The sequence below is a fragment of the Nannospalax galili genome, unplaced genomic scaffold, assembly GCF_000622305.1.
Source record: "Nannospalax galili isolate Female #2095 unplaced genomic scaffold, S.galili_v1.0 scaffold17, whole genome shotgun sequence".
Taxonomy (NCBI): domain Eukaryota; kingdom Metazoa; phylum Chordata; class Mammalia; order Rodentia; family Spalacidae; genus Nannospalax; species Nannospalax galili.
Window position 1 is genome coordinate 2,055,813 of NW_008342276.1, and position 24,445 is coordinate 2,080,257.

Below are 24,445 nucleotides of genomic sequence, written 5' to 3' on the forward strand. Positions count from 1 at the left end.
TCTTAGGTCTGCTTGGTAAGCCTAGTGCATCACTTGCTAGCTGCAAGGCTTGTGTGTCTACAGACCCTACCTCCTTCCATCCAGCTTCTACCAGCACTTCCACCGTTGTGAAGAATTCCATGAAGAAGAATCACTGGCTCTTAACACCCAGCTGGAAATATATCACTAAGACAAGAATTAGGGCCCATTGTGGGAAAACTAAGGACTGAAAGAGGCATCAATGGAAACATCCATGGACAAAGTTCTAAAATAAGGCTGAAAGTGTGAAGGTGGTTTTGGTTGGAGGTTTTTGCAGCAGTCTTACTTCATCTAGAGCACAGCCCTGCTGAGGCTTGGGGCATCTAATGGAACTGGAACTACTTAAAAGGTGGGAATTTAGTCTCAATATATGAAAGACAGAATTCATTTTACTTATACATACTTAGCAAGAAGTATTGTAGTAACACACTTATCTGCCTTGATAGAAGCAAGAACCTCTGCTCATTGGAATTCACGATGTGTGACAATTGGTTCAATCTTTGCAGCTGTGATTGGAGCTTGGCTGCTGGTATGATTAAAATCACATGAGCAGAGCCTGGGCCCAGGTCCTCCTGAGTGCTTACTACATTCTGGTGTGATAGGTACAGTGATGGCTCCTCTGACTATCTTAGGTGAGGGTGGCAGCTCTTCTTAGAGCTGGATGACAGAAACCTTAGCATTGTGGTAGGCCTGTCTTCTGTGGCCACTAGTGTGTTTCAGGAGTCCTCACTGGGATCTGTGTTTCTTCTGCCTTCCACTGTGGCTAGCCGCTTGTACTCACTGGCCATGGTGGTGGATTAGTTCTTTTGAGTATGTTCCTTTGGTGAATCTTGGCAAGTAGTTAAACATGCACATACAGCACCAATGGATGAGTTCAAAATATGATCCCATCAATTTGATGTTGAGAATCTATATTAAGACATTTGTGTCAAGTTGCAACTATGCCTACAACTGGCTGCAATAGAAAGAAATGAAGTGACAGCCTCTGGTCTCTCTGCTGTGTTGCCTGTTTTGCTTGTTTAATAGGGAGGGCATCCTTAAAACTATTCTTAAGAGAGGATACTTGATAGCATGAAAAAACAGCAGTCTGGAAACCTTCAGGATGTCAGATTCAGGGACGAATATTTTCCCATCCATGTTTTTGTCTTATTTAATTCTCAGTGTGATCTCTAGAGAGCAGCAGATAGTGGAGGTTTTTTTTTTTTTTTGTTAGATGAGGAACTTGAGACTTAGGTAGAGTGAAGAAACTTGCTTGAATGACAGGTCCTGGTTCCAATAAAGCTCAAACTTTATCTCTTTATCTAAGGGAATGGGATGTGAATGACATTTGTAAAACATACCTTCAGGTCCAACCTCATCCAGGGTATGCAGATGCTTAGAACCTCTCTGAAGGTGATTATTTGTTGCAGTTTCAGGGTGACTCATGTCAACTCCCAAGTCCAACATGTTGAGTAACCATGAAAGTTCCCTATACAGTACTTTATTATCTTTACAACTGAGACTAAGAAGGGCCAAGACTTGTGGGTGGATAGGCTGGCTTCAGATCTTTTTGACTTTGGCCACTCTGTTCCAAAAGTGGTCAAATTGAATGTGTTCAGTGTGATTGCTCAGGCTGGAAAGAGTCAGCTGTGTTTATCAGATTCAAGATCAATAACCTGGCTGATTATTGGAACAAGAATTGGGGAAAATGTGGGAGGGGTTTGGCAGCAGCGATGGGGTCTAAAACGGCATCAAACTGCTTTGTTTTCTCTCCTCTCTTTCCTTTTCCTCTGAACATTTTATTCCAAATGTTTTACTTGTCATAATTGTTCAAAATTTCATTTTTATGTTTGTGTAGCTGCAAGCAGTCTGTTTCTCGGTTTAACTGTTCCATTTATCACTAGCCCTACTGATTTAGATAACTTTCAGCACCTTTAATGCAATCTAATCTTGTTTTCCTAATTTTTTTTCTGTTATGCTTAGTAGAATGACTTGATATAGTGTATATATTTGAAAAAAATGTTGATTTTTATGTCCCTACTGCCTGGCAAATTCCTAACTCAAGTGCTCAATAAGTACTTGCTAAATGAAAAAAAAAATGAGGTAAATCTTAGACTGAAAAAACCCCCACCATTTTCATTTAAACCCCTGAGTCCACTTAGTGCTGCCTCTATGTCCATGACTATAGAGTAATGTATTGAAGCATGGGGAGCCTTTCAGGGGCCACATCCCCGAAGAAAATCATGAAGTAGGGAAAGAAAAGTGATGCGAGGATAGGGGAATTAGAAGGGAGGGAATGAGGGGGCGGATTTGGTTGAAACATTATGTGCATGTATGAAATTCTCTAACAGAAAATAATTAAAATATATTTTGTAAAAATGGATATGAATTTTAAACAAATAAAAAGCTTAATGATATATCTAAGCTACAAAATGATAAGCAATATCCCCTTTACTAGTGAGTTCACTTATCTGTAGCCAACCACAGTTAAAACTATTATATCGAAAATTCCAAAAATAGAATTCATGGTTTAAATATACAACATCTCTGCTAAAAGTAAGACTGTGTTATTGTCTGTGTAACAGTCCTTATTGGATTAAAAACAATCCAGGGTGCCCATGGGTATAACCGAAAAGGAAACAAAGCTTAATGACAGCGAGCCTTCTTTATTGGTCATAGCTGAATTTCCATCAATCTTGGCATTACTAAAAAAATTAAAATTTGAAAAGTAGCTTTTAGAAACAGAAATCTCCATTTAAAGCAACAGAGAATTTTAATATCTCACCAGACAACTTCATAGCATTTTAGAGTCTGTTAAATAAAATTAAAATGAGGGTTTGTAACTTGAAGTAGTTACACAAATGCATGGTATTCACAGGGTCAGTGATCACGACGATCTCAACTAGGGAGATTTTGGAACATGTAGAAGTTCTCTGTAATCCTCAAATTAAAATATACAGAGCTGTATTTCTATTTTTGTCAAATCCTGCATCAGTTTCTACTGGTGTCTTAATTTTCCTGGCAGTTATTCCATAATTTTATCCATATGCCAACCAGTAGTAACTTACAAAGTTCTCTCAATAATCCTGTGAAGTAGGCATATCTGAAGTTATAAAACAAATCAAGAGCTTGCTTGGTTTTCCCAGCATTGCCAACAGCCTGCTGTACAGCCTGTCAGAGGTTAGACCACTATCTAGGTGATGATGATATCAAAATAGGCCAGCAGTTAAGCCTTTCAAAGCCTCTATTTCCATCCAAAGCAGTCCAGTTACAATCATTGCAATTTGGATGCTACAAAGTTCCACTCAGTATTTCAGAGCCCCCAAGAATACATCAGTTATTTGGAAGTTTGGAAAATGGTTTTACAAACTGCCACCCTCTTCACCTACAGCCTGATATGCATTCCTAAGTGGGCACTGTGCCCTTCTCCTCCTGAAAATACCAGATAAATCCTCTGAATCACTTCATGAAATGATAGGCCTCTTTATTAGACAAGTAAGAACATACCTGCTCCATTAGAAAATGGCTTTTCCAGAAGTGAGAGTTCATTTACAGCTGCTCACAAGACTGGCCCTCCGTGATTAAGGAGTGCAGGTCTGCTGTCACTCAGAGATGACCCCATGTGGCAGTCTCCACAGGCTGTCTCTCTTGCTTTGTGAAACAATCTCCATGATGTATTGAGATGCCTCGTATGGAATCTGTTTTACAGTGTTTGAAGTGTACCTGGTACACGTGTTCTTTTCGGCACAGTATTTATTTCGTTCAGTGTTTCTGCACTAAAAAAAGAGTGAAAATGTCAGGACCCTGCACAAATTGCACTGACTTGACCCTTGGAAGGCAACAGCGTGCTCTCTTCCACATCATTGCTTTTTATTACACCTCTGCCAAGGAGAAAGACAGGAAGCACAGTGCAAGACTTGTCCCCTGGCTAAATGACTGACCCAGCTTTGACATGTCTGGGTGTGCTCATGATGCGCTCAAATAGTTGAGCAGGTGTACAGCCCTGATGGTGGCTAGTGGTTCTCTAAGAGCTAAATTGCAACTAATAATGCAAATGAGGAAGGGAGAGCGTTTGAATGAATGGAAACCCATTTCAGAGTTCTCATCTTTCAGCACTGACTTCTTCCTGAAGTAATTACTAAGGAGTGAAACAGAAGGATTTCAGTTTTTACCTTCCCTCCTACCCATTCTTTTCTAGAAAGGCTAGTGAAGACTCATTGGCAGAACAGGGAAGTATCAAGACTAGAACAGGAGAACAAAAGGGTTTGGTGAATAGGCTCTTGAGATATACACTGTATTTCTGCAGGCAGTTGATAGTATGACCTTGGGTAAGTCACTGCCTTTATCTGATATTACAGACTTGTGGGTCAGCTGGACTGCAGCTCTGGGATTCTGCTTAGAGGTGTGTGTTACCATTTAGTTCATCTGGTCCCTTGGGGTTGTCACCACCCAGATTTACTGGCCAAAGTGCAAATGATTTTGTTATAAATGACTCTTCTTTTTATGTTTCCTTTATAATTAAGCCATTTTAATGATTTAAAAACATTATGTATGCAGATAGGGTCCATCATATCTGAATTTCATTTCAGGAAAGTAAAGGATTGTAGGACCTCATTTTTGTTGTGGTCAGTTGTGCTTAGCAGTGATTCTTCTTTACCTTCTAAGACTTTTCTTCCTTAAGGACCCAATATTCTTTCCTGTAATCTGGCTTCTATTCATCCTGACCTATTAAGGGAATCATGTCTGCATGCATGAATCCTTCCCTTATCTCCAGATGTGTCTTCTGTGGCTTTAGTTACCTGTAGTCAAACCTAAAATATGAAACAAGAAGTTCTAGAAGTAAATAATTCATATATTTTAGATTACTATTATAATAACTAGCTTGATGAAATCTTGTGTTTACCTGCTCTGTCTTGCCTGGTATGTGGATCATCCATTTGTCCAGTATAATTGCTCTTTATATACTACCCACCTCCTAGTAATTGAAATAGGTAGATGACAGACAGACAGACAGAGGTGGAATAGTCATCACATTTGCATAATTTCATCACACTATATTGCTGTAATTATTCTATTCTGTTATTAACTTTTTACTGTACCTAATTTATATGTTAAACTTTACCATAGGTATACGCATGCAGAAAAAGCATTATTCAAAATATAGTGTCCAACGATAGTATCCAAAGTTTGCAGTCATCCATTGATTCATGGAATATACTCCCAGAATATGGAGAGATTACTGTGTATTTAAACTGTACTCATAGCCTTGGTTAAAATCCTGTGTGTCATGCCAATAGATGTTATTGGCATGAAATAGGGGCTGTATTGCCTAGATCCATATCCTGACAAATCTGAGCCTTAGTCCTGAACCAGCTTTCACATAGCCCCTATTACAAGAGGGCTTTATTAGTCCCACTGAACAAATGGGGACAGTGAGGCTCCAGGAGGCAAATCGGGGCAGGACTGGAACTGAACACTATTGTGTCTTAGATTCACACTCTCCAACATGAAGGCACTGGAGGTAGTGATGTAATGATGAAAGAAACTGAAAAAGCCACTCATGCCTGCAGCGTGGGCTTCGTTTCAGATGTACCTGAAAACTACCAATATATTTGATCCTTCCTAAACCTTCGAGAAAGCCTGACAAAGTCAGTGCCCTCATTAGAAAGAGGACAGCTGTAGAGCTAAAGGCCCAGTTCTAGAACCACAGCTGGAACTTAAGTGTCTGGATTAATTCTAACCTTGTGATCTTTCCACCACAATGCACTGGAAAGTTACTATTGCCATGTGATACTACTTAATGGAAAACGTTGTGTCATACACCTCTTATCCAGGCACTAGGAAGTTAGAGGCTGGAGAATTGTGAGAGCAAGGCTAATGTTCTAGTTTGCTTTCAATTGCTGTGACAAAACACTCTGAGCAATACCAACTTGGGGAGAAAAGGGTTTATTCAGCTTACATATCCCAGGTCACAGTTCATCAGGGAGCCCAAGGTAGGAACTCAGGGCAGGAACCTGGAGGCAGGAACTGAAGCAGAGGCCATGGAGGAATGCTGCTTACTGACTTTTTTCCCTGGCCTGTGCTCAGCCTGCTTTCTTATAGAATACAGAACAACCTGCCCAGGGACGATGGTACAACTGACAGTGGGCTAGGCCCTCCCACATTACTCAAAAATCAGTACCCCACAGACATGGCCATAGACCAGTCCAGTGGAGGCAATTCCCCAATTGAGGCTCCCTCAACCTACGTGTGTCAAGTTGACAACTAAAGCTATTCAGGAGAGCCAACCTGGGCTACATAGCACAATTCTTCCTCAAATGAACAGATAACATGAATAAGATGCCACAAAAAGAGTAGGTCACATTTCACAGGCATTCAAACTATGTCCCACATATTACTTAAATCCTTTACACATATTATCCAATGTAACATTGTGGGGCTGGAACCTCATTTTGTAGTTGGGGTAACTGATAGAACAAAATTCATAGTTCGTCACTGTCAGTATGAAAACAGACAGAACACCCAAATCCTTCCCAGTCCCATGCAATGAATACCACTTGATAATTTTCTAGCTGTGCCAGGGAAGACCCTCCCCCATTTCACACTGGTAAGACTGGAATAATGGCAGGGAAGGGTTAAACTTGCTGAAGGTATACCAAATATTATTTTGACATAAAGTATTTCAGGAGAATGGTAAAGGGTTGCAGAGGATAAGAAAAATGGAGTTTTATCCTAGAGCTAACCAAGTCAGAGGAAGCTATTTTCAATAGTTTGACAAAAGCTTTAGATAACAAAATCTCATACGGATTCTGTGGAGCATTTTATTCAGGACCTAAACCTCATACTACATTTTTTTGATTTAACTGTGATTCTGTCAGAATAATTTTATGACAGGTAGGGGAAGAGTGCTTTTGGTATTTAAAGGGCAAGCCTCGATCCCAAACTCAGAGACGTGCAGCTCAGTTGCTGTGAGACTGTGCTAGGTATTGAACCTTACTGGACCTTAATTCGGCCATCTGTGAAATGGGGTGAATAAAACTGAACCATAGAATCAGTTTGGCGATAATGAGCTTCAATCAGTGCTTGGAAATGGCCAGTTACCAGTCCCTCTGCAGGGAGCAGAGTTCAGAAAGCTAACACAGAGGTTCAGAGCTGGTAATTTTCAGATATCGCTGGTGGGTGATCATTTGTTTCTACTTGATGTGCTCTCTAATTGTGAAAAGATGACAGGGTAGAAAAACGGTGGCATGGGCCCAAAGACTCTGCCGTGGGGACAGAAATCCCTTTGCCTATATGATTGTAGAGTAGTCGGTTTCAACTCCCAATGCTTTTACTCTTAAATTACAGCTACTGAAGCAAATCTTAAATTGAGTCCCCTAAAGACAGCAGCAGTTGCTGGGCTACTCACCACGGTTTCTATCAGCAACAGCAATCACAGGACCAGCAGGGACCCCTCTCTAGCTCTTAAATGCCATTTTGATTTAGATCCCAAATGTCACTTAAAATCTGCATTCCTTGTTTGCTTTTTCTTCAATTCGTTTTTCTTCCTCATATTCTGGATATTCTTTCCTTCATGTGTATATCAATATAATTCCAGTTCAACAGAATTTGTGGTCATTTGGCCTCCTGCACGAAGTGATGGACCGGTAGAAAATATAGTCACTAATATAATGAATGCTTGTGTAGAGAGCTCATGCATTTGCCATTGGTATGGACATATGGTGGGCTCTGGGGCACTAATGCATTAGGAAAGGAATTAGGGGAATTCTGCATATATGAGTTGGTTATTACACAGATAATATGATAGGATCCTCATATGTGAGTCTAATAGTTTCTCATGCTGATTTTGTAGTTGCCTCCTAAATTTTCCATAGGCTAAGTGGAATTTGAGATTTCCTTTTCCTTGCAGAAATCATTGGGAACTTACCAAACAGACTGGAGAATATGAACAGAATGCAGCTGAAAGCTTATTTTATTTATTGAATAGTTATAGTACTGTGTATTTGCCAGGGTCCTTTAAAGGAACAACTGATAGAATGACTATATATATTCATATATTATGAATATATGAATACATGCATATATACATGATATTTAGAGATATTTATTAGATTGGCTTATAAGATATGGTCTGGGTAGTTCAACAATAGCTGTATCATATGGAGAGGCTGAGAATCTGGTGGTTGCTCAGTCTGTGAGGCTGGATGTCTCAGCAGTCCCAATCTGGCACCTAAAGCCTGGGGGATTCCAGGAGAGCTGCTGGTCATCAGTCTATGTTGGAACTCAAAGAAGTTGGTTCTAATATCAGTCAAGAAATGCCACAGCAACAGGATAAATAAACTCACCAGCAAGGGTGAATCAAGCAGGCACAAAACAAAAGCTCCTTTCTGCCATGTCCTTTTATATGGGATGCCACTAGAAGGTGCTACCCACAGTCAGAGTGGGTCTTCTGACTTCACATAATCTAATACAGAAAGCCCCTCATGTTATAGTTACTTCTAGATCCAGTCAAGTTCACAACCAAGACTAGTCATCACAACTGGTGTCTCCCTTAAAAAGCTAGTACCTGCCTTAACACAATTCAAGTTAGAAGGACAAGAAAGTTCAGATGTAAGTTATCAACAAAGGGAAGTTAATTAATCTTAGGTAATATGGGAATCAAATGCTGTCTTCTGGACATGCCATGGCTATTGCATCCATGAACTCAGCAGCTACACAAGACCTGTACAAGATCAGGCCAGCCACAATTCCAGCATGGATGGGGAAGGAGCTCTTAAGGCCCCGCCACTAACTGAGGCACTACTGGCAGTGCTGGGGAGGGAGAATCATTCTTCTTTGGGGATGTGGCCACTGGTAAGTTGCTCATGCTCCAGTGGATGTTCCCATACCCATGCACATATGGGTAACACTAATTGGACTTCTTAGGTTATTACAAAACAAAAAAGAAGGGAACATGACGTTGGGGGTGGATGTGTTGGAGGGAATCCAAGGAGAGTTGGGGGTTGGATATGATCATATTTCATCGTATACAAGTATGAAATTCTCAAAGAATAAATTTAAAAAATTAAAAGCACTGAAAAATACAATAGAGAGAAGTCTGTGCTATCTTTTCAATAGCGGAGGGTGAGAGACAGGACTGTCGGAGAACAAACTTCATCTCCAAGTCTCATTGGAGGTAAGTGAAGTTCAAGTATACAACTCTGGCAGCAAAAAAGATGAAATATTAAAATGAGGAAACTAATCACTTATGAGATCTCAGCAAAAACAAGCCTAAGGGATTTTATCAACCACTTCAGTTTTCTTAATATGTTGATAGTAGTCAGATATAGCAGGGCATAAATTAAAGCAAGATCAAGGTTAATTAAAGAATCTCTTGGGTATGACAAAAAAGTACACTATCTCCAATCCTCCCTACTCCCAGATGCATGTACACACACACAGCCCTGATTGTCAAAGCTAGTTACTCAGTCTCAAAACATAGCCAAGCATTTCCTCACTGAAACAGTATCACCTGTCTCTACAGAATATTAGTGCATTGTTAATAGGTCGTTGGATGCCATTAAAGTCCTTATTGATTAGATGTCCCTACCTAACCTTTAAAATTTTATATACATAATAATTGCCATGAGCTTACCATTGATAAGTGGGTAAATTTTTTAAATATTATTTTTTACAATTTAGAAATTTCATATATAAGTATTGTATCCACATTGTTTTCACCCCTCTCTCCCACCTCTCAATTTTGTGACATCTTCATTATTTACTATTTTTATATATATGTACATATACATATATTGTTATATTCATTATCTGAGTCCATTTAGTGATGCTTATGTGTATATGTGTTTAAGGAGGACCACTTGGGATTGGATAACCTATCAGGAAACTTGTCTCTAGAGAAAACTGATTCTCCCTCCCTCAACAGTCATTGATCGCCTGTAGCTCTTCATCTAAAGGTAGGACCTTGTGAAATTTCCTCCATCCACATCGGCATGTCAACTGCTGTCATTGTGCAGGTCTTGTTTAGGCAACTGTATTATTGGGATTGCATAGATGCAACTTCCTTGTCAGGTCTAGAAGATACTTCCCTGGTCCACTGGCTCTTACAATCTTTCAAAGAAGCTTCTTTGTGCAATAAATGGAGACTATTACAAAGTTCTGCAAACGGTCAGAATGTGAGCATAAGTGACCATGGGGTGCCAAGCCCAAATTGATACATCCACAATGCTCAGGGAACATGAAAGAGGGGGTGGGTAAATTTCTTACACAGAAGATGAGAGAGCCTGGACTCCAGAGGACTTGCTTTGGAAGACTATCATTCATTTTTGAATCATTTCTTAGAAGATGAGCTCTTCCCTCAAAACTCTGGAAATGTCAGGCTAAGTCTGAAGAAGGAAAACAGTGCACATCTTAGATATCTGCTGGACAGTGATGGTCCTGGCAATGTACTCTTTAAAGATCTGCAGCCCAAAGGGTCAACCACTGAAGCTCCATCGCTTGTAGCTTGGGTCAAGAAAGAGACTCCAACTTAGAAAGAGTAAGAGGAAGCTAGAAACTTGGATAATCTTCATGTTTTTCTTGGTGGTCTGATTGGTTCTGACTTTTATTTCATTCATGCCCATAAATGGTAGTTATATAAGCAGCAAGCAACATGTATTTAAAATAGTGGACTCTCTCTGTGAAGTCCATTTGTCCTATGTACAACCAAGCAGACCCTCTTCTTAACTCCATCTGGTTTGGCTTCATTCTCTCAGCCTAGATCAGCAGTGTTCTCCCCATGCTATTGAAGCATCTTTATAGATACTGTGCAACATCTGATCAAAGGCAATAAAATTAATACTGTGTGAAAGACTCCTTCAGGTTCAAGTTACGTTTATGTTGCTATGATAAAATACCACGACCAAAAGTAACTTGGAGAGGAAAGGGTTTATTTCATCTCACAATTCCAAGGTCACAATCCATCACTGAGAGAAGTCAGGGCAGGGCTCAAGGCAGAAACCTGGAGGCAGGAACTGAAGCAGAGCGCAGGGAGGAATGCTGCTTATTGGCTTGTTTCCTTGGCTTGCCCAGTTACTTTTCTTATGCAGCCTTCCTGCCTAGGGATGGCATCACCCACAGTGGGATGGACCCTCCCACATCAACTAGCACCAAAAATACAGATATGTCTTAGTTCGAGGAATGTATTTGCATCTCTGCATATTAACAGAAAATAGAGAATAATAAGCACATTGGTTTAGAAAGGCTGAGATTTGTCCAAATGTAAAATCCTGGATTAAAATGCCGGAAAAGCAAGTTGCCTAGCAAGAATTCATGGAGCATCTACTATTTATAGAGTAATGAGCTGTGGAAAGACAAAGAAATTGGCAAGTCCTGTCTTGGAAAAATTCTCTTTGCTTTTAGGCTGCTTCCTGATCTTTTTACAATATCTCCAGTTCTGGGCCTGTTTTGATTTCTTCTCCTTCACATTAGTTTGTTGGATGATAGATGGTAGGTGAATCTGAATAGATGGGTTCCAGTTCATTTGGAAAGTTCTTTGAGTAGCAGGATGAAGTATTTGTGGGTTATTCTAAAGACAGTCAGGCATTTTCAAGTTTTATGTCTGGGGGGTGGACAAGAAGATTGGAGCTGTGTTTCAAGATGATTAATCTTGTAGTTCTGGGTAGGATGGATTGGCGTAGGTGAAGACAGAGAGATCAATGAAGTACTGTTCCCAGTAGGCTAGGCAAAGTGTAATGAGATTCAAACTGGAATGGGGGCAGAAAGATGAGAAGAGAGACCCAAGGGTTGGCAGAAGCAATTGATAAAATGCGAGGATTTACTGAGAGCTGTGAGCTGGAGATGTCATTAATGGAAGCAGGGAAGCTAGGAAGACAAGCTGGTTTAGAAAAGAGATAATGGATTTGGCTGTAGACAGGCTGAGTTGAATTATCAACTGGGTTTAAAGCTTTGGTAGTCAAAATAGCAGATGGAGATGCTTTTCCACAGTGCAGGAGATCATGGGACACAGGTCTACTCTAACATAGGAGAGGACTCCCTACTGAGATCGGACGCCAACAGTTACAAAAGAATGAAGGTCAGAGAGACCCAGAAAGCTAAGGAAAAGATTTCACAGTTCATCTGAAGAAGCCCTGTGAACAGGGAAAGACAATGGGGTTGGTTTAGTGCTGAAAAAGAAATGATAGTGAATAGGATGGTAACGACCTCGGCGACATTATTGCTGCCATGCTGAACAAGACGGCTCAGCAAAGGGATGCAACACAGCCAAAATACAGAGGCAGGAAACAAAGCCAATTTGTAGTACATATTGCAATAAAAATTTCATTACCTGCTTGCTTATCAGTGTTCCAGAGAGAGGTAAATAACTCTCTTCCAATGTGTTCTGTAAAACTGCTGTTTTCCCATTTTCCCACTCCAGAGATGTCTTGGCTCTTTCTAAATCTGATTAGACTCGAATCCCCTGTCGACTTGGTTACATCTTTGCTTTATCACATGTTTTCCTATTACCAAAAAGTAGGTAAAGAAATGTTCTCAAGAAAAATATTCTTTTTTCCTGTGTCAAACCACCAGACAGTTTGTCACTGCTTTGTTTCCCCAGACAACTCTGCCTCTTGTCTCATTATTTTTGTTCTTTTAGTTCAAAATAAATTTGGGGAGCAAAAATATTTCAGTGAATTTTATGTCCATATCTCTTTTTCTTTGATTCTTTCTGTTTTTTTCCTGTTATTTTTTTAAAGACAGGATCTCATGCAGCTCAGGCTGGACTTGGACTTACTATGTAGCTGAGAATGATCTTGAACTCTTGATCCTTAGTGCTCCATGCCCCCAAATACTGGGATTACAGGGATGCAGTACTAAACCCAGCCTTTTCTCTTATTTTTAAGCAATAGTTAAGAGTTCTTGGGTTTGTAAAGAATTAGAAGACTTATTCATCATGGATAATTATGATGGTTTTACTCAGAAAGTTGTCTTCTTGGGGAAGATAGAAAATGAGTGTTTTTTTTTTTTAATCAATAACCTGGGCAGTAGAAATTGATGAGGCTTCTGATCACTTGAATAAGGCTGTGTTTTCCATGAGTGGAATCCTTTTTCAATGGTTGCCATGGTGACTCTAGTTTGATTTTTCAATGATAGAAGTCTAAACAGTAAAACTGAAACTATGAAACTCCCATGATCCATTTTCATTTACACATGTTCAGAGGAATAGGATGCACATGCACGTACACACATACACACTCATGCACACACACAGCACTGACACAACTTTGCCACTATCAAAGTGTATTCAAACCCATCAGATCTTTCTCATTGTTTTCTTATAACTGCTTAATATTGCATTGAAGAAAATCCACAGTCCAAATTTTTGCTTCATCTTTTTGTTGGAAATGAGTGTTGTAAATATGACCCTGATTACAATAATGATAATTTCAAAGTAGAATTGACCAGCTCATAAAATAATTTTAGGCATCTTCCATTTTAAAAATGGGAACAATACTTTTTCTGTTGTCGAATAATATCAAAATATCCAAAACCTCTATGTACAATGACCTTCTTCCAGATCGTAATGATAAGCACATTCCTTTCTAATTTGTAAGCCAGATCCGGGCTGCCCAGGCTGTGGGCTGCACTGGGGCATGAAAAGGCTTGGCAGAGACAGGGGTATGTGTTCAGCCACCAGCTTTACCTGGGATTTGGAAGGCAGTATTAGCACATGGCATTTTACTTAATGTATTCTGTGAGAATGGTTCCAACAGGGCTGAGCATGAAGGCATGTGAAGGAGGCAAAAGGAGAAGAGGAGACCCAGTGAAGGAGAATGCTGCAGGTGAACCAGAAGGAACAGTCAGAGAGGAGAAAGGAAGGTCAGCATAAGCCTGTGATGAGGAGTGTGCGGAATAGCTTGCTACTTTCTCAACCACTTCTACTGGCCCCGCTATGAAGATAGGATGTTTTACTCCACCAGTCTCTAAGACCATGCTTCTCACAAATTGTGGTGTGGCAAAATAAATTGCATTTTTTAAAAATATCATAGCCACATTTACGATCTGAATATCCAACAATATGATGATGAACTTATTCCTGAACAGTTTGAATTTATGAAAAATTTTCTATTTAATGGATACATTGTTCACTGAAATTTACATTCTTTTTGATTTTTTTTTACTCAGGGTCTCCCTGTAGCCTCAGGTGGCCTGAAACTCGGTATGTAGACCATGCTGGCCCTCTGTCTCACAGAAATCTGCCTGCCTCTGCCTCCTGAGTGCCTGGATTAAAGGTGTGGCACCACCACATCTGGCATTGAAATTTACACTTATCATCCATACTCCTGAGCTAAGTGTGGAGTTCATGGTGCAGAATATTTGAGATGACACGTAGCACTGGAACGTCCATCAGCACCATAGAGGTTAAGTGGTTGTTATGGCAGAATGTCATATTATCAAGATTCAGCATTTTTCTTGGCTTTTCTCTGATCTGCTTTCACACTTTCTGCCTACTGCCTGAAACTGTTTATATATACCCTAGCAAGAACAGTTATTAACAGAAGGTAGCCTTGGGAAGAGCTGGATCTTCCAGAAAGTTACTGTTGTTGAAAGGAATATAACTCTCCCCTCAAAGGGAATAAGAAATAGTTTATTCTAGAGCCAAACATGAATACACAGACTCAAGTTATCCCAATACAGCATTGCAATATATTAAGTTTTAAGAAATTTTCATAGTATTAGAACAAAAAAAATCATAAATCAAGCCACTTTTAAAATTCATAGGTGGAATCATTAGACAGGGAAATCTGTTTTAGGCCTCAGATGCCACCTGACACCATGCTTAGCCTTTGGGTTGGTGTAAACCAGGGTTTTTGTTTGTACATTTTGGGATGATTTACCTAATCATCACAAGGATGTTAGATCATCACAGAGGTGGGCAACAAATAGGAGTTAGGGAGATAAATTTGGCTCTGAACCAGCAACATTTCCATTTTCCATACACCACAGAAGTTCTAATCAGTCAATCTTATAGAATGTCAATCTTATAGAATCCAGATATGACTTGTTTTCTGGGAACTTCAGTTTACAGAAGCAGGCAGGGAAAGGCAAAAAGATGTTGACACTGGACCATGGGATAGGATTAGTGATCTTAGGTGCAGACAGAGACTTGGTCCAAAGCAGGGCATGGGGTGAGCACAATGGTGATGGGACTGGTGAGTCAAACATTTACATTCAGAATGGCACATACATACATGGGGCTATGAAGGTGAGATCAGAAGCAGAAAACTGGACAGAGGTAAGGAGCATGTACATGGCCTTTCAGGTCACCAAGGTGGTTAGATGCTAATGTTCTGTTGTTTGACCGAAGGCCCAGTCTCGTTGATGATCATGATCTCTTTCTTAATCTATTGATTATGTCTACAGCGGTAGTGTTAAACAGAGTTTAAAGACCCTGTGGCAGAAATAATCTTTTCCTGATTGAAGTCTTCACTTAAAATGAATTTCCTTCATCTGCACAGTGTAAGACCTTTTCTACATAACACTGTGAGAGGTCTTCAGGCAACAGCTGCTTATGACATAATGCTTAATGATTCTTGCCCAACACTGTGAATTCATGGGAAGTATTTAGAGACCAGACAGGCCAGAATGTAATCAGAAGCTTGGGCTTCCCATCAATAGACAAATCCATAAATATTTATTCTTGGTAGAGGCGTCTTGGATGGCTGCTCACCTTCTTTCCAAAAATGCTTTGTTTTTTGCAGCTCATTTAATTACATTAGGGAGAAAGTCTCATTTGTTTCTCTTCAGCAGCTTCTAAATCTTTCTCTTATCAAGGAAGCTGTGGTCCAGGGAAAGCTGGATTAGGGTGGGTCAGCCAAAGTCTTCCCTTTGTTGTTCATTTGTAGAGGGGTCAGTAAATACCATGGGAATAAATCAGAAAGTCTCCATGTGAGCCTCATTTATCCAGGACTACACATGTGATATCTTATGAAACAGGAACGATAGAAATCAGGCCAACTCCTTCCAAAGGAGGCAACAATTTCAAATGCAAGGCCAAGAGCACCCCCAGTCCCACTGGTCAATCTTTGATACAAACAGACACATGTAAATGGGAAAAGAGTGGCATGTTAAATTGTTTGTGATTCCCCATTCTCCTATGTCTTATTCCTTGGCAGCCATCTGACATCACAGAGCCAGGGAAAGTAGACGTAAAATTCCACTTGGCATAAGTCTATAATATAAAAAAAATTCTGGTTTGGAAGCCATTCAGATACCTTAACTCTTTTGTCTCCTAACTGGTTGTCAAAAGGAGAAGGGAATGAAAGTTAAGTAAAAAGGCATGCAGACATATGTGCCCTGACTCTTTCTTTCTGGATTGAAATATCTCCCTTAAAGAGGTTCTAGGTAGGGTGAGAGAGGCTCAAAAGAAGTGCTTTGGGTGTCCATTTCTACCTCAGAGGCCTGAGAAGAGACTGCCATTATCGGTGGCTTCTTCTACACCACCCTGTGGCTCCCTCAGAATAACTGTCTGATGTAGAGTGTGGAGACATGGCTCCATCCCCATAAGGTAGAAGGTATATAGCCCCTCGCCTGCAGTGGGAAGCAGCTGATGGGGCTTGGCAAACTTACTAGGAGGAATGTCTCTAGGGTGTGAAGTGATACTAGAGCTGCTGCCCAGGGCTCCCCAGGGTATTATGATGGGATCTTGGGGGCTCTCAGAGCACCAGCAATGGCTAAAGAAGATGAATATGCCTGCCTCCTCTGCCACCAGAAGCAATGTGAGCACTTCTCCTTCCTTCAAAAACTGTCTGCCAGATAGGGAAGAAAAAGTTACCCGAACAAAAGTGGTTCACTTAGTGAGGCTGTTTAATTTATTGAGCTGGACTAAGTTTAGTAGCTAAACTTAATTTCAGTTTTTCCGTCTTATAAAGTGAAAGCTTATAAAGATCAAGTTTAATCTAGGAAATGAAGAAACTCAGTGGCTTTACACACCTAAGTGTCTTTTTTTTTACTCTGCTATAAAAGGTTAGATCCTTTATTTTTATATTTTATTAGTTAAATTCTAAGGACTTTAGTCTATTACTTAAGAAGTTATCTGATCCTAAAAATTGCAAAGGAAATCTGGAGACCATGAACTATAGAAAAGTGAGAAAGATGACTTCATTGTTAAGCCTGGAAATGAACCTTAAAGTTTCATATTTATAACAAACATGTATATAAATTTTCTCCATGCTTAGTGACAATGTATGCCTAAAATCTGTGAGTCTTTATTGCTAGAAAAATTGTGCAATGAGTTCAAAAATCACATTAAAAATGCTGTGCTTATAACAAAAAAAGAAAAGATATTCTTGTATTAACACGAACCTTTCCTTTTTTGTTAAATAAAGGAATGGGTATGAAATTGTATCTTGTTGGTATCTCTGTATATCTTGGTATAACCTGAGCTTAAGATTCAGGATTTTCCCTGCTCAGACTTGGATGCTTGCTGTGTCAGTTGATTCTCTAATACACCACTGTTTTGGAACCATGTAAGCTGTAGTTTTCTTCCCCTTCTGGAGATATTTATTTTCCAAGACATGAAGATAATACTTTTAACTTTTTAAAATATTTTATTTATTATTTTTATTTTATGTGTATGGGTGTACTGCCTGCATGAGTATAAGCACACCCATGTTGTGCAATGCCTGCAGAGGCCAGAAGAGGGCATAGGATCCCCTGGAACTGGAGTCATGACAGTTGCTAGCCACCATGTGGATGCTGGGAATCACACCCAGTCCTGTGCAAGAGCAGCCAGTGCTCTTAACCATGGAACCATCTCTCCAGCCCCAATACATTTAACTTTTGTAACCTGATTTATAATTTCAAAATATTTAGATCTACAATGATGTGAGTTTCCATTGTACTCTTCTCTAGAACCCCAAAAATGTTGAACATAGTTCTTTATCTTCCAAATTAGGATCTGTTGACACCAGGGGATCCTCAGATATGCTTCTCCATCACACATCCTCTTTGGATAATATTTTCACCATTTACTTTTCAACTGGAAAATTATTGACTAAGGTCTTGAGAGAGGATGAATGAATCTTCTGTAAGGTGGTACTCAACAATCAACTGAAATAACTCTTTGATTGAAAATAAGTATCCCCAGTATTTTTAATTTTGGTATACTACACTATGGGATAGTTTTGTAAAACTTCATATAGCTTTAAGCACTTTTGTTGACTTTTTATGCCCTCATTTCTAATTCCTTTTTAATAAGAATCTGAAATGTAGATGATATTGTAACTGCTCTTTGTGGTTGTTCTTGTGTATATTCATTGTCTTGTTCTTTAATAATGGGTTTGTATTGCTATGTAGTAAGTTTATAAAAACCCTCAAACACTACACAAAATTATAAAACTTTTCTTTGGCTAATTCCTTCAACTCAGAAAGTAGTAAAACTCACACTACACCAAGTATAGGTTCATGGAATGTTGGCTAAATCTTGGAAAGAAAGTACAAGTTGATAGTTAAAGATGAGAGAGTTAGAACCAAGAAAAACGATCAGGCTTCCGGTTTCAACAGCTGGTAGAAAGGCAGTTCCGGGCACGGAGATGGGACACACATGCAGGGAAGGAACTGAGAAGTTAGAAGCAATAATTAAGTACCAAAACGCTGCATGTAGGGAACAGGGGAGGTGGCAGAGCATTCTGAACCACAGCAGTACTCCCTTGGAAACTAAAGCCATGATCATCCTTGCTTTAGAAAAATCACCCATTTGTTCCCTTTATCTTGTCTACTTGGATCTAAAGCTTTTCTTGTTTACACTGTGTCTGATACTGCATTTTGCTAGTGAGACACCCCTTCTCCAACAACAGACAGACTCAGAGGACTTGACCTGGAACCCCTGATGGAAACACCACAGGGAGTGAAAACTGGGTTCCAGCCTGCCCAGCTGCAGTGCCTCCTCTTAATGGGTAGCAATGTAATATTCATTAAAAAGAATTCAGACTTCCATCATTCTAATGATCATGAAACTTCTTTCATCAATGCATAATAGAACAAAAAGATTGATTTTCATAGGGAATGGCTTTCAACATTTTTTACTTCTATATAAAAATAAATCTGCTTAGAATCTTATAAAGCATAAGATTTCTACTCTGCTTGGAAACAGAACATAAGTTTTGCAGTGTTCTTCCCTCCACCATCATAGCCAATTTAGAATATTCCATTTCTTGGTGAAATTTAGAAGCTTAAAAGTGCCTTCAGCTGAAAAGCCCCTCACTTTTCAGTAAAATGTCACTTTTAAAAGGACATTCACTATGACTAGAGCATTACATGGCTTTTTTCCTCCTGGTGATGGGTACAAATTTACAGACCCATTTACAGACCTTAAAAATTAGAAAACTATTAACTTTTTCTGAGTATCAACAAGAAAAACTAAACACTCCATCAGAATAAGACTTTTCAAAGCACATCTGTCAATGGGGCATTAAAGAAATGTGAGCTCCAGATCACATGGTTATGATATGGCATGGACTTTCCTTACACTGTTAAGATGGATTCTGGTTAAACTTGAAAACCAATCTGTTTGCAAACTTAGAAGGTTAGATTTTAGAATGACAACAGAAGTCACACACTCTGACATATTTAACAAGAGCAACACATTCTGTTCACCACAGTTATTGATCCAAGGATTGGCATTTGACCAAGTCGATGGAACACATGGAGACCAAGGTTGGGCAGTTGATAGGGAATCATATAGTTCATTTGCCTACTTCATTTCTGAAGTCATTTATGCATTGAATGGCTATGTAAGAACACTGAGACCTAGAGAAATTAGTAGTTGTTCCAAAATCATAGAAAGGTGGTATGGATAAATCTTTCTTTCAAAGAATAAGAACAACTTGCCAACTGGTTTAAACATGATAGATGTCTATTGATTGACACAGCAAAAATCTAGTAGAGGACATTTCCAGGCACAGCTGGATGCAAGAGCCTGAAAGCTAGTACTAAAGCTCAGCTTCTCTTTATTTTTCAGTAGAGCCATTCCTACTTACTGGTTTTACTCCGAAACTCCACCTGGTAACACAAGAAACCTAGTCATTATTGGTAAAAGTGGCAGAAGGAAAAAAAGTGTTGTGTTACTTCCCAGAAGTCCTAGCTCAAGCTCCATTGGCAATCACCGACATCAGTTAAACCACCTGATCAATCTTTAGGCAGTCCTTGTGGCCAGGACATTGCACTATTCTGTTGGCTCAGTTTGTATCACATTCTTGCACAAACCAGCAGCAGTCAACCCCATCTGCCACAGATGGAGTAGGAGTGAGGTCAGGTGACTCCTGGGGGGTAGGGGATTATAGGGGAGAGTGGGGAAGGTGGGGACTCTCCTTGTTAGGAGATGAGTAGTCAAAACAGCAAGGTTCACAACAACAATCAAGTAATATCTGGGTCACCTGAACATTGACTTCTGAAAAGGAACTATTTCTACCACTTTTTGCCTCGAAGTTTAAAATCTCTGAAAAGTGTTTTAAGAAAAGAGCATCAACAAGCAATGTGTGCTGGTCTCAGTGGAGTGAATACAAAACTGACAATGGCTTTCATCACCAGGTTCACCACCCAGCACCATGCTGTGTGAGACTTTTCCTGGGGAGACACAACACACTCACTCACACAGCTACTCACCCCAGAAAGAGAACCACAACAGACCAAAGTAATGATTACAGTAAAGTTCAACTCCATGAGCCAATGGGTTTTATTGGTGGTACTACTGGGAATGTGAGGGGTTACTCACAGGAGAAAGGATACCTCAAAAGCAGCTGCATCAACGAAAGTCCCAACAGGTATGAGCAGCCACCCTGAAGCTCTCTGCACAACTTGAAAAGAGCTTGGCAGATCTGAATACCTTCTCTGCAGCTAGGCTGGCTGCTGAGAAGCCAGTAATTATTCACTGCTTTTATAAAGCTGGCGACAAGCCTCCCAGAATCTTGCAAGCTTCAGCTTTCTCCAATGTGTGACTCTTTACCTCCTGAGTCTCATAAGCCTCCCTCCTCCCTCCTGGAGGAAATGCTTCAACTCAGAGATAAGTGCTGTACCATTAGAACAGCAGCACAGGGTTAGAAGGGGCTCTTGGGGTTCTCATTGGCCTGTCTGCTTTCCCTAGGGTCTCATTCCCTACGTTGCTGTTCCCTTAATATGAGACTGACATGCCACAAGCCAGTGAGTGATGGAAAGTGGATGATTCCCTACCCTTTAGATAACAACCTTCCTGTGTTCTATTCCTGTGTTCCACTCACACAAAGGAGGCCCAATGAAGCACTAAAAAGGGGGTAATACAGACTAGGAAAATAGCATCTATCCACAGCAACCTAGTTCTCTCAGTTTTGCAGAGGGACAGCTAGGCTCCACCAGCCCTGATTATATCTATAATCACAAGCACTTCCACAATGTCTTCTGCATCTTCTGCAACAGAAACCATGTAGACCTGGCGTCATCTGCCATCTTTTCCTTAAGGCCTGGGTAACCCAGACAGCCAGGACTAAATCTACTCTTTTCTTTCTGGTTTCTAAATTCTAGGGAAATAACAAACAAGCAATCCCCCATAAAAACAAGAACAAAAAAGCTGGGCATGGTGGCACACACCTCTAATCCCAGCACTTGGGAGGCAGAGGCAGGCAGATCTCTGTGAGATACAGGCCAGCCTTGTCTCCATAGTGAGTTCTAGGCCAGCTGGAGCTATAGGGAGACCCTATCTAAAAGAAACAACCCACTAAATTCCAATGAAACCCGTTGTCCATTGGGTACCATATGGAAGTTCAGTTTTGAATTTAGTGTGCTTAAAGTTTTTCAACTTGTACTTTAAAATGTGATGTTTGGTCTTTTATTTCTTATTCCTATTTCCCCCCCTTAAACTTCATTGTATATATTTTTTTATGTAACCTTCTTCAAGCTATTTCTGGAAAAATGTGTTAAAAGTTGCCTCTCTTTGGAATAAAAAAATGTGATGGTGCTATGGAAACCTTCACACCCCCACCTTATCTCCTCATAGAAATTGCCCTGTACCCTGAGGTGCCTCATTCCTTAGGGTGGGCACTGTGATAGCAAGGCCTGTTCATCACACCATGGCCAAAGGAAAAAGACCCTCCACTGCACCTGGGTTTTAACTTTAGTTCTGATGGTTCCATATATAACTTGATTGTATTCATCTCCTTTTCTGAAACTAATATGCCTTGATTCCCATTCAAACTCAAATTATTTCATTTTCTTCTGGGAGAAATTATCTATTGTGTCTTTCATTTTCACTAGAGATTGAAACTGAAATAAATCAGTGACTAGAGAAATGTCCAGTGCCTCCTATAATTGTTGAGAAACGAACTTCCCTCAAATCAAGTGGCTCAAGTGACAGGAGCTTACTTTTTCCCATGATTCTCTGGGTTAGTCTGAGATTCCGTTGATGGTTTTGCTCAGAGCTTCTCATGTAGCTGTGCTTAGGTTGGCTACCCTAGAATGTTCAACAAAGTATCATAGGCCTGGCAGTTGGATCTGACTACAGACCAGGATACCCAGCTCTCTGCATGACCTCACAGTTTCCAGCAGGTTAGACCAGCATCCTTACACAGCTAGGCCAGAGCAGCTGCTAGAGACTGAAAGAAGCAGCTGCCAAGTCTCTGAAAACCTAAACTCTGGAATTCTCATGACATCATTTCTGTCACATTTTATTTATTGTCAGAGATATACAATAGACCAGGTCAATTTTAAGGGATGGTGAAATGGAGTCTACATTTGAATAGGAGTAGGTGTCACATACTGTAGTTATGCTTTTCCAACCTGCCATAGAATCTTAGCTTCTTTCTTGTTCATATGAAGAACAGATCATTCAAAATATCAACCAGTGGGATGATTTCAGCGAAACTGCATTCATATCTTCAGCCTTCACATGTCAGCTTAGGTTACATTAAATTATAACTTAATAGTTTCAGAACAACCATCAATTCTTTTCTTTTTTCCTCATTTTTATTAGGTATTCAAGAATATAATATGATATGTTTTGGTCCTATTCACTCCCCAAACCACAACTCCTCCCAGGTCCATCCCCTTCCCAACTTTGTGTGCACTTTTATTTTTTTAAGAAATAAAACATCAAGTAGAACCTACTACTATTATTCTACAAAGTGGATATAGTGTTAAACTGACTCCTAATGATTTATTGCTATGCCTATAAATTAGGGGATCTCTTAACCCTCATCAGAGGAGCATCTTTTGTAGTTGATAATGATTAATACAGATATACACAAGTGGTCAATGTATAGACAATATCAGAGTGCAGAATGCTTGGTTCTAAATAGGACATCTATATCACATCTTCTCTTCTCAAGACTAAGAGACCATCAGGAAAAGGGGGTGGAAAGATTGTTAGGGCTAGGTGTGCTGGATTACCACATGGAACAGTGTCTTCTGGGAAGAACAGGCCAGTTGCACACTTGAACTCACAGTGGTTGTGGCAGCATGTACAAGATGTACACAAGCTCAAGTCAGACAAATACCAGCATGTAGGGAGGATGTAGGTCTGAAGTTCCACCTCTAGCTGAGGAGATATTGGCAACTGGCAGCTGTTAGAAGAGGGATATTTTTCTTTAAGAGTGTGGTCCCTAGTAGGTTGACTACGCTCTGGTGGATGGCCATACACTCAAGAGTATATAGGAAGCATAAATTGGACAACAATGAATTCTAAGTTTCTAAAACATATTTATTGAGGACTGGCAAGCTGGCTCATTGAGTAAAAATGCTTGATGGGCAAACCTGCTGACCTATATTTGATGCCCATAACCCAACGTTTGATGCCCATAACCCATGGTGGAAAGAGAGAACTGAGTCCTAAAAGTTGTCCTCCAACCTCTACATGTGTGTTGTGGCACACATGTGCCTATAGTCATGACACACATACCATGCACACGTAACAGAAATAAATAAAAATTAAATTACATTTATTGAACTGTATTTATTATGCTTTGAACATTTTAAAAATATAAAGTTAGGAAGCAAGGTAAATCAATAAAATACAATCAAAAAGAGTGTAAGTAGATGTCAGAACATCTTACATAAAATAATTCCTAAAATAAAGGAAGAACCAGAGTAAAACAAGAAACCAATTCCTTAGAGAAGAGATAATGAAATAATAAAACATGTATAACATTTCTAGTAACAAAAGAAATATAAATTAAATTTTGAGATAATCTAGGATGAATTAAATTATATATCCATAAAATATATGCAGGTATTAAAATATTAACAGTTATTATGGTGATATTTATGGTTGAGTTTTATTATCCTATTTTTGCACATTTACATTTTTATTTAAAGAAAGCAGCACACTGTGCAAAGGCAGGATAAAGATTTCAAAGAAGCATCTCTTTTTTATGAACTTGAACTCGTAGGCATTTTAGCGTTGTGGTACCACACTAAGACTTTTTGGTGTCTTATAGTTGAAAAT